This window comes from Ovis canadensis, chromosome 17 (assembly GCF_042477335.2).
Source record: "Ovis canadensis isolate MfBH-ARS-UI-01 breed Bighorn chromosome 17, ARS-UI_OviCan_v2, whole genome shotgun sequence".
Taxonomy (NCBI): Eukaryota; Metazoa; Chordata; class Mammalia; order Artiodactyla; family Bovidae; genus Ovis; species Ovis canadensis.
In genome coordinates this window covers 59,096,158-59,111,794 of record NC_091261.1, presented here as the reverse complement: position 1 = coordinate 59,111,794, position 15,637 = coordinate 59,096,158, and the positions used below count along the sequence as shown (strand labels likewise).

The window sequence follows — 15,637 nt, the reverse complement described above, 5'->3', positions numbered from 1 at the left end:
GCGCGCCTGGGACGACACTAGATGGGAAGTTGGGGTGTATATACCAGGAGATGCCATTTTCACCACCTTCAGGGCCCCTCCTGCTTCACACTGGAAGCCAGTTTCTGCACCTGACCACATGTCTTCAGCAGCTGCACTGTATATATTAGGAGGTTGGAGAAAATGGGCCGAAATTGCCCCCCAAAGGAATAAGACTAAGTTAATCACTCTCTTTTGACCTTGAATTACCACTGAACTTGAAGAGGGATATAATTTTTTTTGGGGGGGAGGCATAAACAGATTTATGAAGTATTAAAATGTTCCATGGCCAAAAGGGTGATCAAAATACGGTTCCTTTATATTTATGGGCTTCCCTGAAAGCTCAGTTGGTAAAGAATCCATCTGCAATGCAGGAGACCCCAGTTCCATTCCTAGGTTGGGAAGATCCCCTGGAGGAGAGCATGGTAACCCATTCCAGTATTCTTGCTTGGAGAATCTCCCGGACAGAAGAGGCTGCCAGGCTACAGTCCATGGGGCACAAAGAATTGGACACGCTGAGCAACTAAGCATACACACAGACACACACACACACACACACACACACACACACACCTCCTTAGGTTTCAATTCTGTAACCTTGAGACATTTACAGCTTAGGTTTTGGTTTGATTGGCCCAGATGTAAAGAATCCACCTGCAATGTGGGACACTTGGGTTCATTCTTTGGGTTGGAAAGATCCCCTGGAGAAGGGAACAGCTACCCACTCCAGTATTCTGGCCTGGAGAATTCCATGGACTCTATAGTCCATGGATTGCAAAGAGGTGGACACGACTGAGTGACTTTCACTTTCACTTTATATTTATAAAATTTTTAAATTAATTTCTATTGGCGTATAGTTGCTTTACAGTGTTGTGTTGGTTTCTTCTGTACAGCTCAATGAATCAGCTATAGGTATACATGTGTCCATGCCAGTTGTGTCTGACTCTGTGTGACCCTATGGACCCTATAGAACACCAGGCTCCTCTGTCCACGGGATTCTCCAGCAAGAATACTAGGCTAGATTGCCATGTCCTCCTCCAGGGCATCTTCCTGGGATCAAACCCACATCTCTTTTGTCTTCGGCATTGGGTAGGTGGGTTCTTTACCACTGGCTCCACCTAGGAAGCCCATATATGTACATATAGCCCCTCTCTTTTGGATTTCCTTCCCATTTAGGTCACCACAATGTGACTTTTTTTTAAGCTTTAAAATTTTTTATAGACATGCAGATACTTGGTTAAATGACAAAGTATATGTTCAGTGGGCTCAAGGAAAGATATAGACATATCTCACCATCTGCCATCTCACTTAGAGTGTAAGCGTGAAAAAGAAAAAAAGCCAAGAATAATATCTTTTTTTATTTGGTAGGGTTAAATCTCGGAGAAGGCAATGGCACCCCACTCCAGTACTCTTGCCTGGAAAATCCCACAGATAGAGGAGCGTGGTAGGCTGCAGTCCATGGGGTCACTAAGAGTCGGACACGACTGAGCGACTTCCCTTTCACTTTTCACTTTCATGCATTGGAGAAGGAAATGGCAACCCACTCCAGTGTTCTTGCCTGGAGAATCCAGGGACGGCAGAGCCTGGTGGGCTGCTGTCTGTGGGGTCGCACAGAGTCGGACACAACTGAAGCGATTTAGCAGCAGCAGCAGCAGGGTTAAATCTTGCCAGTTAGGAACTGAGGAAACCCCAGTTTGTGACAAACACTATTTAACTTATTTGTTTTTTGGCCACTCTTCATGACTTACAGGGTCTCAGTTCCTTGAATAGCGATTGAACCCAGGCCACTACAGTGAAAGCCCATAATCCTAACCACTAGGCAACAAGGGACATCCCTCAATAGAAAGTTCTTTATCAGAGGTATTTCATCTCATAATAATAAGAAAAAAAAAAGAAGCAAATTAAAACAACCACAGAATAACCCACCTTCCATGACCTCTGCTGGTTCAGCACATCACACGGAAGATGTAATGGGCCTGCTCTGTCACTCTGGATAATGATTCTGGGGTTTAGATCAGGGCAACCTGTTATGTGAGGATAATTAATACTGGGGGTTGGGGGAAGCCACTTAATGCAAATCCTCTTAAAATGTGGCCCAGAATTTCAGAATAATGAAAAAATATTTACTTGAGATTTGTTTAAAAGATAAAGATGACCAAAATCAGACTTTTTTTTAATGATTATCATTAAGAATGACTTAGATTATAATTGCAGCAATGCTTTAGTTCTTTTTAGAATAAAAAATTAATCCCCTGTGGCTTAAGTTGCTTGGGAAAATATTCACAAAATAGATTGATGACATCTTCTGGCATATTTCACTTTGGTTTAGATTTGGTTGTCTGAAGATAAGAATGGTCCTTTTTAAAGGGTTTGTTTGTTTTTACCAAAGGCGTTCAAAGGTTTCGATAAGCTTCTCGAGGCATTTCTTAGTCCTTTGGATTTGGATAATTTTCTTCTGAAGTGTCTAATGATCATCCTTATAATTTTTTTTCTTTCAATTTTTAAGTGGACTGGTTTTACCAGATCCTTCTTTGCCAGTGGTTTGGGATATGAACAAGTGTTTTACAGAATCTCTTTCCATGATGTTATGTAATCCTACATCTTCTACAAAGTACAAAATGTACCCTCTGGGGAATTCTCAATCTCATTTGTACTGAGGGGTGGTCAACCTGGTGCCTGCTGTCTCTGGGGTAAGGGAAAATAAACTAGATGTCTTAATGAAAGTGCCAATCTTATAACTGCAGGAGAGGAGGCATTTCGATAAAAGGATCCAGGTTCGCTTCCTCCTGCCTTGGATGGAGAAAGATACTGATCTAGAAGTTCTGAGTTTTATTTCCACTGAGTCTCTTAGCACTTTCGTTTCATGTCATTCTGTTATAAAATAAATATATCCAGCCCGGGCATTGGAAAGGAGCTACAGAAGACAGGGAATCAATAGTACTGCAACAAGTTTTTAAAATTCCAGAGTCATAAGAACCTGGGTCTCCTGCATTTCAGGTGGATTCTTTACCAACTGAGCTATCAGGGAAGCCCCCTTCCCATCTGTACTTACCCCTAACTTCCCTCTTTCAAAAAGCAAGCTCTAGGGGTATGTGTGAACAACTGCGTCCCCGCAACTAAGATGCAGAGCTTTCCACGGCAGGCGGGGCAGTCAGACCTGGTTCACTGGAGAGGAGGAGTTGTTGTCTTTGTTTTCCTTCACAAAGATGAGGGTGATGTTGGAGAAATCAGGTCCTGCAACCAACTGGTCTCGATTCTGGTCCACATCCCTGGCTTGCCGTCTCATCTCCATGTGCCTTGGTTTCCTCATTCAGATGTGATGTTGGGACCTACTGCCATAGGGATGGGAGGATTCAGTGGCTCATACTTAGTTGTAAGGTGCTTAAAACAGTACCTGACATGTAAAAGTGCTTCTACAAGTGTTGGCTATTACTATCAGGGTTGTTTTTAAACATCTATCAAAACTTCAGTAAGCATTGAATTCTATTTTGGCAGTAAAAGGACATCATGCTTTGCATAAAACAACAGCTACCAGGTCTGTTCTGAAAGCTGTATTGATTCTCATTTTACTAGGATTTTTTTAAAGAGAAAAAAAAAAAAAGAAAAATGGTTTTATAATGACAAGAGCTTTGGGGGCACAGAGGATGAGAATGACAGGATTCTGGGCGGAATATTGGTTGATGCCAGGAAGGGTAGCAACCCCATTTCTGCCTTCCTGGTCTTTCCAACCATGGATTCGAGTCCTGGGGAGAGAAAAGTGGGAGAAACATGGAGTAAAGGATGACTCCAAGACATTGGAAGTGAAAAATGCAGCTGCCATGATTAGAACGGGAAGGCTGTAAGGAAAGCTAGCATTCCCTTTCCAGATAACATATTTCATTGTATTTTTATTTGTATGTGCTCAGTTGCTTCAGTCATGTCTGACTCTTTGTGACTCCATGGACCCTCCAAGCAGGTCAGTTCAATGGGTTTAGGCCCCTTGTCTCTTGGCACATGGCTTATACATGCTCTGTTGCTCAGTTGCTCAGCCATGTCTGACTCCTTAAAGCTATATGGACTGTAGCCCTCCAGGCTCCTCTGTCCGTGGGATTCTCCAGGCAAGAATACTGGAGTGGGTTGCCATTTCCTTCTCTAGGGGATCTTCCTGACACAGGGTTCAAAACTGTCTCCTGCATCTCTTGCATTGCCAGTGGATTCTTTATCTTTGGGTAAAGAATTTTAATTTGAGCCATTGAGGAAGCCCATATTTTAATTTTAACTAATTAATTCTTCTAAGGAAAGAAGTATTCAGAAACACAAAAAGATGTATGTGGCGAAGTAATTAAGTTTGTGTGAGGCTCACTGAAATTTAGGAAACACCACTTTCTTCCTCTCGAAAGTAGCAGCGCATGGAAATGCTCATTTATTTATCCAGCTGCCATCAACAGTAGTCACTGGTTCACTCACGGGAGAAATCCATCTGGCCCATCACTGGAACCCAGCTGAGAAATTCACGGGAAACTTACAAAGGGACTGGGATTTGAAAGACCCCTCTTGACCATGGAATCCAAAAATGTTCTCCATCATCTCTGTGGAAGATGGCTTTGCTGACAAGGCTGTGATGCTTGGACTTAGCCTGGACTTCTTGGGAATCTTTATAGGATCAATAACAGACATGGAAACTTGACCTAAGCCTCCTTTACAAGACGGTTTTCACAAACAACACTCTCTTCCACAGGCTTGAGGAAGCAGCCTGCATTTTGTTAGCTACTTCATGCATCTAATTCAAAGGCAACCCCTACTTCATAATCAGACAGGTTCCTGAGACTCAAAAGTCAAGGTGTGGAGGTTGAAACTTTGTTTCCTGTGGATATAACATTATTTTACAAAGCTTTTTTGAAAAATAAAAAATAAAATAATGACCAACATAAAGGAAGAATACCTACATGTATGTTTTACAAATACTTGTAAGCAGGTCAGTTCCATGGGTTTAGGCCCCTTGTCTCTTGCATATGGCGTGTACATGCTCAGTCACTCAGTCATGTCCGACTTTTTGCAGCTTCATGGACTGTAGCCTGCCAGGCTCCTTTGTCCATGGAATTTTCCAGGCAAGAATACTGGAATGGTTTGCTAGTTCCTTCTCCAAGGGATCTTCCCGACCTAGGGATAGAAGCCATGTCTCTTGCGTCTCCAGCATTGGCAGGTGGATTCTTTACCACTGTGCCACCTAGGAAGCCCAAAGATTACCATAGCCATCGACAGTGAAGGAGTCAGGGGAAGGGAGATCTGCGTGCAGTAGGCAGCTGAATTAGAAGAGCAAAAATGAAAACTAGCAATGATTCTGACCTAGGAGTTGGCTAGCTTAAATGTTTTGCCACTGGACACAAACTTTTCACGAGGAGATACAATCATGAATGCAACAAACTCAGATGAGTTCTCGGTTGAGGGTGATTCTGCTCTCAAACATGGAGCTGAACCCATTCCTGGGAGAGGAGGGATGAAGGCGTGGAATCTGAGCATCTCAATAAGTTACCTGGCAGCTCTGGTCACTTTGGACATTCCTGGGGAATACATGACAGCTCACTGTAACAACATAACACACTCTGATACCTGTTTGTTCCTCAGGATTAACACCATAGTAAGTTTTTACTGCCTTAGCTTAGAGAGACACTGTTTAGTCCAAGTTACAATTAGATTTCACAAAAGAGAATTTGACTACATAGATATTTGTAAAATACATGTGTTAAGAAAAAAAATACAGGAGGCTGGAAGTCAGAAAAGCTATAATACTACATGCCAGTCCTCTCTGCTGCTGTTCAGCTGTGTGAACCTGAAAATGCCCTTTAATATCTCTGGGCCTGTTTGTTCATTTAAAAATATGGTAATGAATCCTTGTTACTATATGACTTGCACGCGTGCGTGTTTAGTCGCTCAGCCGTGTCTGACCCTTTGAGACCTTTTAGACTGTAGCCTGCCAGGCTCCTCTGTCCCTGGGATTCTCCAGACAAGCATACTGGAGTGGGTTGCCATGCCTTCCTCCAGGGGCTCTTCCCAACCCAGGGATCGAACCTGTGTCTTCTATGTCTCCTGCACTGCAGGCGGATTCTTTACTTGCTGAGCCATCGGGGAAGGTGACTGTATGGCTTACCACAGAGTAAAGGACCAGTAAACATTTATTGAGTTAATGCAAAAGCAAATACCTAATGTCAAATTTGTATCATGAACGATCCTTTTCATGGATGTTTTCCTTCGTGATTTACTAACTAAAGTTTCTTGAAATAATATCAAGATTCCTTTCAGCAAACATAAGCATTATTTTCTATTCTGAGTGTTTTCAAAACATTGACAGTTGGAGTTATCATCCCTGAAGATTCCCATTGCTATCTCTATTTGCCTGAGTGCTAATGACAGCGCCAATGCTGAGGACCGCACTCCTCACTCAAAGCTCAATCTTAGGACTGAGGTTGTGAAATTACTCTCTGTGTTCGAACCAGTGTTCACATTGTCTCAGGTCGCCAGTGTTAGAGCAAGTAGATCTCACTTGACCTCACAGGTCTTTAAAGGGAAGACTTGAGGAGGCCATGGCACCTCCGGTCTCTTCAGGAAGCAGCTGAAATGGATCCCTAAAGAAGCTAAGGCAGTCCTCTCCCATTTAAAATAAGCTTGCTTAATTGAAATCCATAATTCACAGAAATGCAGGGGAGATGTTCTCCTCCAAGTGTAACTAATTCAGAACCCTGCAACTCTGTAATTGGAATTAGGGATGCTAAGAGAGTCATAAAGAGTCTTTCCTCATTACAAGATTACATTATGCTGCTGCCGTGAGTTTACACAGAGCATATCTCGTGTCTCATAATGAAAAGAAGATGAGTAGTGTACAGGCTGGTTTAGTCTATGCCAGGATTTCCCAACCTCCACAAGATAGGCCTTTGGGGCTAGATGGTTCTTTGACATGGGTGCCATCGGATGCTTAACAGTACCCCTAGCTTCCACCTAGTAGCATGGTACCTCCTCTCCAGTTGTGACAACCACATTGTCTCCAGACATTGCCAAGTATCCCCTGAGGACAGAATCACCCTGATAGACAGCTATTCATCTACATCTTTGAGGCTCAGAGGGTATGGATGGTCTGTGTACAGATTTGGGTGGGAAAATAAACAGTTTATCTCATTCCCACAGAAAGAAGAGCCTGGCAAGCTACAGTCCATGGGGTCGCAAAGAGTCAGATACGACTAAAGTGTGCACACACGTCTCATTCCTAGGCGTTCCTTTGGTCAAAAGCTGCCAAGACTGTCTCCCTGATTTCTCTTCTGACATGTTCCTTCATTCTGTTCCTTTTCCACCAAGAGTTAAGTATCTGATCAATATAATCAATTATAAATTAAAACATCCAAACTATTGATATTGGCCAAAAAGTTCATTCAAACAACCTCAGTTATTTCAGAGGTGACCAAGAAAGAGAGAAAACAAGATATTTGGCATCACCCATCTTGGATTCCTTGTGTTTCTGGATTTCTGTAGATCTCAGGTAGTTATCCCAAGTTCTATCAGCTGGTGATCTGTCCACCAAGCTTCCTCTCAAAGATAGCTGCCTCTTCAACTCAAGTCACTACCCTCAAAAGCAAAAAAAAAAAAAAAAAAAGTATCTATCTCCTTTTCTCAAGAACTAAGAAGTATACAGCTGTTTACATGACTGCTTTTCCCCTTTCTGAGTAAGATTTGTCTGCCAGCTCTGATCATGGACACTTCAGGGTCTAAGTCCTAGAAGGTGATTTGTCTCCTGTGTAAGTAAAACATGATGAAGTAAAGAGGTAGCCCTCCCAGAAGAATAAAAAAAGAAAATAAGAGAGGCAAGTCTATACCAAGCATCCAGTCTTTAATAGGCCTCATTTTGCAGAGGCAGGTCTCAAAATAAGGGAGCAGTAAGGCTATGGTTTTTCCAGTGGTCATATATGAATGTGAGAGTTGGACTGTGAAGAAAGCTGAGTGCTGAAGAATTGGTGCTTTTGAACTGTGGTGTTGGAGAAGACTCTTGAGAGTCCCTTGGACTGCAGGGAGATCCAACCAGTCCATTCTAAAGGAGATCAGCTCTGGGATTTCTTTGGAAGGAATGATGCTAAAGCTGAAACTCCAGGACTTTGGCCACCTCGTGCGAAGAGTTGACTCATTGGAAAAGACTCTGATGCTGGGAGGGATTGTGGGCAGGAGGAGAAAGGGATGACAGAGGATGAGATGGCTGGATGGCATCACCGACTCGATGGACGTGAGTTTGAGTGAACTCCAGAAGTTGGTAATGGACAGGGAGGCCTGGCGTGGTGGGGTTCATGGGGTCACAAAGAGTCGGACACGACTGAGTGATTGAACTGAACTGAACTGAACTGAACTGAAGAGGCCTTCATTGGATGTTGAACGTGAGACCTATTGATTCATTATTTCCATTCTAGTGTGACTGGTAGGGATATGGACAGTCATTCTTGTTAATTATGAATGTCTTCCCAAACAAATTAACACATCATGTGCATTTAAGAGCTGCTATAGGTTCCTAGCATTTTTCCAATAAAGAAACAAAAAGAATGAAGCATGAAGGCAGAGAAAAAGCTTTTAAGGAGATGTCCTATAGGAAGAAGCTTGCTGTATGCAAGAATGTTAAGGGAGTAGTATTTTTTCCAGCAGGATAAGATTTGTAGATGAGTTCATTTCTGGAATCTCAGTGTATGACAAGGGAATGCAGTTAGACTGCAGAAACTCACTCTCATCAACTCTAGAAGGGATTTATGGGGTTCATCTTTTTTTTAAATTAAAGAAAGTTTTATTTCCATATATCTTGTGTTGGATCCTCATTGCGGTGTGGGCTTTCTCTAGTAGTGAGGGCTGCTCTCTAGGTGTGGTGCGTGGGCTTTTCACCATGGTGGCTTCTCTTGATGCTGAGTATGGCCTCGAGGATGTGTGGACTTCAGTAGTTGCGGGTCCTGGGCTCCAGAGCACAGTCTTGATAGTTGTGGCACACAGGCTTAGTTGCTTCGCAGCATGTGGAATCCTCTTGGATCAGGGATCAAACCTGTGTCTCCTGCATTGGTAGGCAGATTCTTTACCACTGAGCCACCAGGAAAGCTCTTGGTTCATCTTGTAGAGACAAACCTTGTTTCTCAGCCACCCAGAAGAGGGCAGAGTCTCAGGATACCCCTGGTGCGTGGATGGTGGGATTCAGGGAGCATCTCTCTCCTAATAGACTGAAGCCCATCAGGGAGCTTCACAACTGAGTCTACTTAAACTTCCTCTGGCACAAAATATGCCCAAAATACATGCTTACAGCAGCATTATTCACAACAGCCAAAACACGGAAACAAACCAAACATCCAGCAACAGACGAATGAGTAAGTGAATTCTAATATATTCCTGCAATGTAATAGAATACGGCCATAGAAAGAAACGAAGTATTGATAAAGACTACCATTGCGGATGAACTTTGAAAATAAGAGGCTGAGTGGAGGAAGCCAGACCCAAAGGACCACATATGGCATAGTTCTTTGTATAGGAACTATCTAGAATACCCAAGGCCATAGCGACAGAGAGTACAGTGGTGGTTGCCAGAATCCAGTGAAACAGATGATGAGTGGTGAGTGATTGCTCTAGGATGGGAGGTTTCTTTTTGGAGGGGTGAAAATATTCTAGAATTAGATTGTGGAGATGGCTGCATAACTATACTAAACACCACTGAATTGTATACTTAAAATGTAAGTCATATATATATATATAGGCTATATATATGTATGTATAGGTTTATATATATATTGGGCTGACTAAAAAGTTCATTTGGATTTTTCTGTAATATTTATGGAAAAACCATAACAAAATTTTGGGTCAACCCCCAATGTATATTTCCCGTGAGATGATGTGTGTGGCAGAAAAGATTGTTGGTTTTGACCTTTCTTTATTGCCTCTAAGCTTAACCACACATTAAACATGGAACCAATTTTAAAAAAATAAAAAAACCTCCAGTTCAGTTGAGGGTTTTTTTCCATCAAGTGATCAAACGTTCACTGTCTTTCCCACACTTAGCAGTATTCTTAGGATCTCGCCAGGTTGAATCTTTCCCACCAGTACTAAAGCCTTTGTTCTACTTCATACCATGTCATGATTAGAAGCCTCCTCAGTGTTTCTGATGAATAGAAATGACCAAAACAGAGACGGACTGGCTTACATCAGAGGTCTGTTATCGGCTAGCCAGGGAATATAGATTAGGGCAGCTCTGTAGGGGAATGGAGTGCTAAGAGGGCATTAGCAGCCCCCATAATGTCAATTAGTCACCCCTGAGACCTCTCCAGATCAACACATTATGTAATAGAAAGCATTTTATTTTGCCCACACAGTCCACCACCTCCATGCAGTAGTCAGTCTGACGTGTGCACCCTCTGCTGTGGAAATGATGGGGGTGGTGGGGAAGCAGCAAGCAGTGGGGGAATCGGTTCATGTGCATTCCTTTTTTATTTGTTTATGTATGTATGGCTGTGCTGGGTCTTCGCGGTGCACGGGCTTTCTCTAGTTGCATCAAGCAGGGCTCCTCTCTAGTTGTGGTGCACGGGCTTCTCATTGCGGTGGCTTCTCTTTTTGCAGAGCACTAGCTCTAAAGGGTTCGGGTTTCAGTAGCTGTGGCCCATGGGGTCAGTAGTTGCAGCTCCTGGGCTCTAGAGTACAGGCTCAATAGTTGTGGGCTTACGGTCTTAGTTGCTCCGAAGCATGTTGGATCATCCCAGATTGAGGATCAAACCTGTGTCTCCTGCATTGGGAGGCAGATGCTTTATCACTGAGCCACCAGGAAAGCCATCTGTTGTGTTTTTTTTTTTTTTCTCTCATGTGCATTTTTAAAGGGAGCAGCCTCTTCTCACCTCCAATAATGGTTGCCACGTTTCCCGGTCTTGAAGAGAAGCTGGAAACGCAGGCTTTAAATACAGTCTTTCAAACAGAATGACTTTTCAGCCATCACCATGCAGGCCTGGGGACCCGCTTGTGTCTGCAGGCTGCCAGGTTGCGTCTCCTGATCCATAAGTCAGGGCTCAAAGCAGAATGGATTCGTGTCCCGGGGCTGCTGTAACAAATTGCGCCAAACTGGATGTCTTAAAACAACAGAAATTTTTTCTCTGACAGCTCTAGAAGCGAGAAGTCTGAAATCAAGGCACCGACAGGGCCGTGCTCCCTCGGACAGCCCCAGAGAACAGGCTTCTTGACCTCTTTCAGCCGCTGGTGGTGGCTGTCAACCTTGGGGTTCCTTGACTTGTGGCCACATCCCTCCAGTCTCTGCTGCTGTCTTCCGATCACATCACCCTCAGTTTCTCCTTTGCATCTGTTCTCACATTGCCTTCTCCTTTCTCTTATAAAGAAATCAGACATGCAGGTATCACTTATCATTTACATGTGGAATCTAAAAAAAAAAACACCACCACAAATGAACTTGTTTATAAAACAGAAATAGACTCAGAGACTTAGAGAACAAACTTATGGTTACCCAAGGGGGAAGGGAGGGAGGGATAAATTAGGGATTGGGGATGAACATATACACATATTTACAACAACGACCTGCTGTTATATTTGCAACAACAACCTGCTGTATAACACAGGGAACCCTGCTTAATACTCTGTACTAACCTACGTGGGAAAGGAGTCTGAAAAAGGATACATCTATAACTGAATCACTTGCTGAACGCCTGAAACTAACACAACACGGTAGATCAACTATACCCTAATAGAAAATAAAATTTTTAAAAAATGAAAGAAACCATTCATTGGATTTAGTACCCACTCCAATCTAGAATGGTCTCATTTTGAGATCCTTAACTGGTCACATCTGTGAAGACCCTCATTACAATAAGGTCACATTCTGACGGTCTAAATGGACATGAACTGGAAGAGGGGGCATTCATTCTTCAACCCGCTCCAGAGTGATGATGGGTGATAATGTATTTCAGGACCTTCTGTTATGCCACCCTTGGTTCCTCTGAATTGCTTGGTGCCCCTTGGCAGCTCCAATTAGAGAGTTCCCTGTGGGGGAATGGTGATGCTATGAATAGGAATATGTGCCTTCCCCACATGGAAGATAAACCCTTCTCTACGAGGGGAGTCAGACCTACAGGTTCAAATCCATGGCCCTCATTTCTGAGCACAGTCTGTGTATGTGCTGTTGTAATTGAATTTTAGGGGAGCGTGTTTTTCTTTCTCCTGATCCCTTTTATGTCTGAGAATACCAAAAGCCCTCAAAGGCAATCTCCAGATGCCTGGCTTGCCCTGGATAATTGTCAGGCCTCCATTTCCAATGGAGCTTCCATCTGCAGGGTCAAGTAGAACCCTCAAGAATTACTGGACAGTCCCCAGACTCATCCTGAAGAGAAGGAGACCGTCCAACACAATGGTGTTTGCCTTGACTGCCAATTTGGAGCTAATTCAGAAAATTCTGGAAACTCATTTTGCCACACTTGTGTCAAAAATGCATTTCCCTGTTGAGGGTCTCCCAAGGAAAGGTTTGTTTTCATTTTCTCCAGCTTGTCATTTTAAATGTATTCTGCTGGAACAGAGAAAAGGAACAATTTTCTTTCTGCTTGGGAAGAAGTGAAGAAATAATGTTTCCTGCCTGGGGCCCCCTCCCCAGCTCCCCTCCCTGCCCCACAACACATCTGGGTTGCCAGGCAGCCCCGCTTCAGTGAAACATTTGAGAACGATTTGAGTGTTGTGGGAAACATTTAAACATAAAATTGACTCCAGTTCTGTGAACAGAGAAAAAAGCAGAGTCCTTCTGACCAAGTCCTGACTCCTTTGTTCCACATTCTTTCAACCATTTAAAAGTCATCTTAGTTTTCGAGTTTCCCCAGATCACAGCTTTGTCTGTTGCAAACAATTTAGCACATGCATAAGTGGCCCTGTGACATGTGGTCCCTTTCTATCCGGGCACATTTTAGAGAAGAGAGGCCAGCTAATGGAGTGAGTAGTCATTGCAGTAAAAGATTTTTCCTTCCTTTTTTGAGTCCCTCTTTTTATTTATTCTATTTTTTAAATTTGATTTTTAATTGAAATATAGTTGATTTACAATGTTGCAGGACCTTCAGGTGTACAGCAAAGTGATTCAGTTTCATATATATATATTTTATATTTCATATATATATTATATATTTCACATATATATTATATATTTCATATATATATTATATATTTCATATATATATATATTAAAGTCCAGATTTGCAGCTGCTTTGGTGTCACGTCACTGCTCCAGGGTTCCTAAATATCAGAAGTGTGAACTGTTTATTTCTTACAATCCCAAGAGTTAAAATCTGAATTAAAACCTCAGAGAGGGGGAAGAAATCTCACCTGATTCAAAAGCATTCCGATTGCATGATTTAAAACCTTTTGCTGAGTGAAATAAGACAGAGAAAGACAAATACCACATGTATGATATCACCTGTAGGTAGAATCTGAAAAATACAACAAACTAGTGACTATAACAAAAAAGAAGCAGAATCATAGATACAGGGAAGAAGTTAGTGATGGCCAGTGGGCAGAGGGAAGGGGCAGGAATAATGTAGGGGTGGGGAGGGGGGGTGCAAACTATTAGGTATAAGGTAGGTTCAGGGGTGCACTGTGTAATACAGGGAATAAAGCCAATATTTTGTAACAGCTGTAAATAGAAAATACTCTTTAAAACTTGTGTTAAAATTAATTTTAAAATTTGAAAACCAAGAAATAATTTTTTCCATGAAAACAATTAAAACCTTTCTTGGAATCTTGTTGCTCTTTCCTCTTCCATATCCTATGTTTCTAGGGATGTTGAGTATGTTTTCTTGCATTTCTTAGTCTTGTATGTGTTGACCTACGTCTACTTAGTTGATTGGGCTCCATCTACTTTCAGAAGTGTGATGCACGGTTTTATTTAAAAGGAAAGAGTCCTGGAAATTAGGACATCAAGACAGAGAGAAGGCTCTGATGTCAGAGGGGTAGAAGGGAAGGGAGAGAGGGGCTGTGGATCTCAGGACCAGTTACCAACTGTTTCCCCAGTTGAACTCAGTGATCTCACTCCCCCTGTGACTGAGTCCCATTGCCCCTGCCACCCTCTCCCCTCTTTCCTCCAGTGTGGATCCACATTCTCAAGTCCTGACCTTGCTACCTTACCTTAACTTCCATCAACTGGGACTTCCTTCCTCCATCATCTTGAGACTATCCAGCCAGAAAGACCAGTACCCCCAGACCCGGACGATGACTGTCCCTCAAGTGGGACCACTTGTGAGGATAGTGCATAGAAGATAGAGAGCGCATCTTACAGGTCCCTAAAATACCACCATCCATTGGCATTTTGCAAGCACTTTAGACATGCCTTCTTGAGTCTTCTCTTCTTTTGAGTTTTTCAGAAGCATCTTTAAAAAAAAGAGTAAATTGCTACAATAAAATAAAGGAATGCATAGCCTTTCCAGCAGCTGTCACTCAGGGTCATGTGGACGGAATCAGTTGTTCCTGAAGTCAGAATCCTGGCTGCCTCTGGGCCTGCTGGTTGGATGGCCCTGTTGGGATTCTAGGAGAGTATACGTGCATAGTGTTTGATGTCTCATTCATTCATAACTTGCCGTGCAGTCCTCTCAACGACCCATGGTGGGATTCAATCTCTTCACTCCATCAGCCAGATCCCTTTCTTACATGTTGTTCTAATTCTCCTGCTGACTGCTTACATGGTGACCCCAATGGCTTCCCAGTTCCTATAATGCTGAGAGTTTAGAAGTGATCTTCTCGTGCATAGAAATAGCACCTCACACCCGTTAGATTGGCTGCTACCAAGTGCACAGAAAATAGCAAGTGTTGATGACAGTGTGGATAAACTGGGACCTTGTGTCCTATTGATGGGAGTGTAAAATGGCACAGCTGCTGGAGGCTGCTTAAAAACAAGATGGAGGCTCCTTAAAAAATTAAAAATAAAACTATCATATGATCCAGCAGTTCCTCTTCTGTGTATATACCCAAAATAATTGAAATAGGGGTCTTGAAGGGATATTTATATACCCATGTTCATTGCAGTGTTCCAACAGCCAAGAAGTGGAAGAAACCCAAGTGTCCATCAGTGGATGAATGGATAAACAAAATGTTCAATGGAATGCTGTTTCGCTTTAAAAAGGAAGGGAATTCTGACACCAGACACCTGCTGCAACATGGATGGATCTTTCTCTTTTCGGTTGTGCTGGGGCTTCATTGTGGTGAGCAGGGGCTATATTGCAGCGCTTCTCTTGTTGCAGAGCATCAGCTCTAGGCTTGCAGATTTCAGTAGTTGTGGTGTGAGGGCTTAGTTGCCCCACAGCACATGGGATCTTAGTTCCTGGGCCAGAGATCAAACCTGTGTCCCCTTCATTGCAAGGCAGGTTCTTAATCACTGGACCCCCAGCACAGTCCCTACTCCCGTCTTTATTGTAGCATGTACATCCTGCTGGAGGAAGGATGCCATTGTGTTCACTTGGGGTAAACCAAGAATCAAGTTTAATCGCCCCTCCCAGGACACACTTGGAAATTACCTGGAGACCTTGGTTGTCAAAACTGGGGAGGGGGTTTCTACTGGTATCTTATAGGTAGAGACCAGGGATGATGGTAGATCTCTTACAAGATATAGGACAGCCTC

General features: G+C 42.9%; 1 protein-coding gene across 1 annotated transcript in view; it reads left to right on the top strand.

Annotated features, from left to right (window-relative positions):
- TMEM132C (transmembrane protein 132C) overlaps window positions 1–15,637 on the top strand; it is a 443,620-nt gene that overhangs the window by 156,125 nt on the left and 271,858 nt on the right. The gene's annotated exons all lie outside the window — the stretch shown is intronic.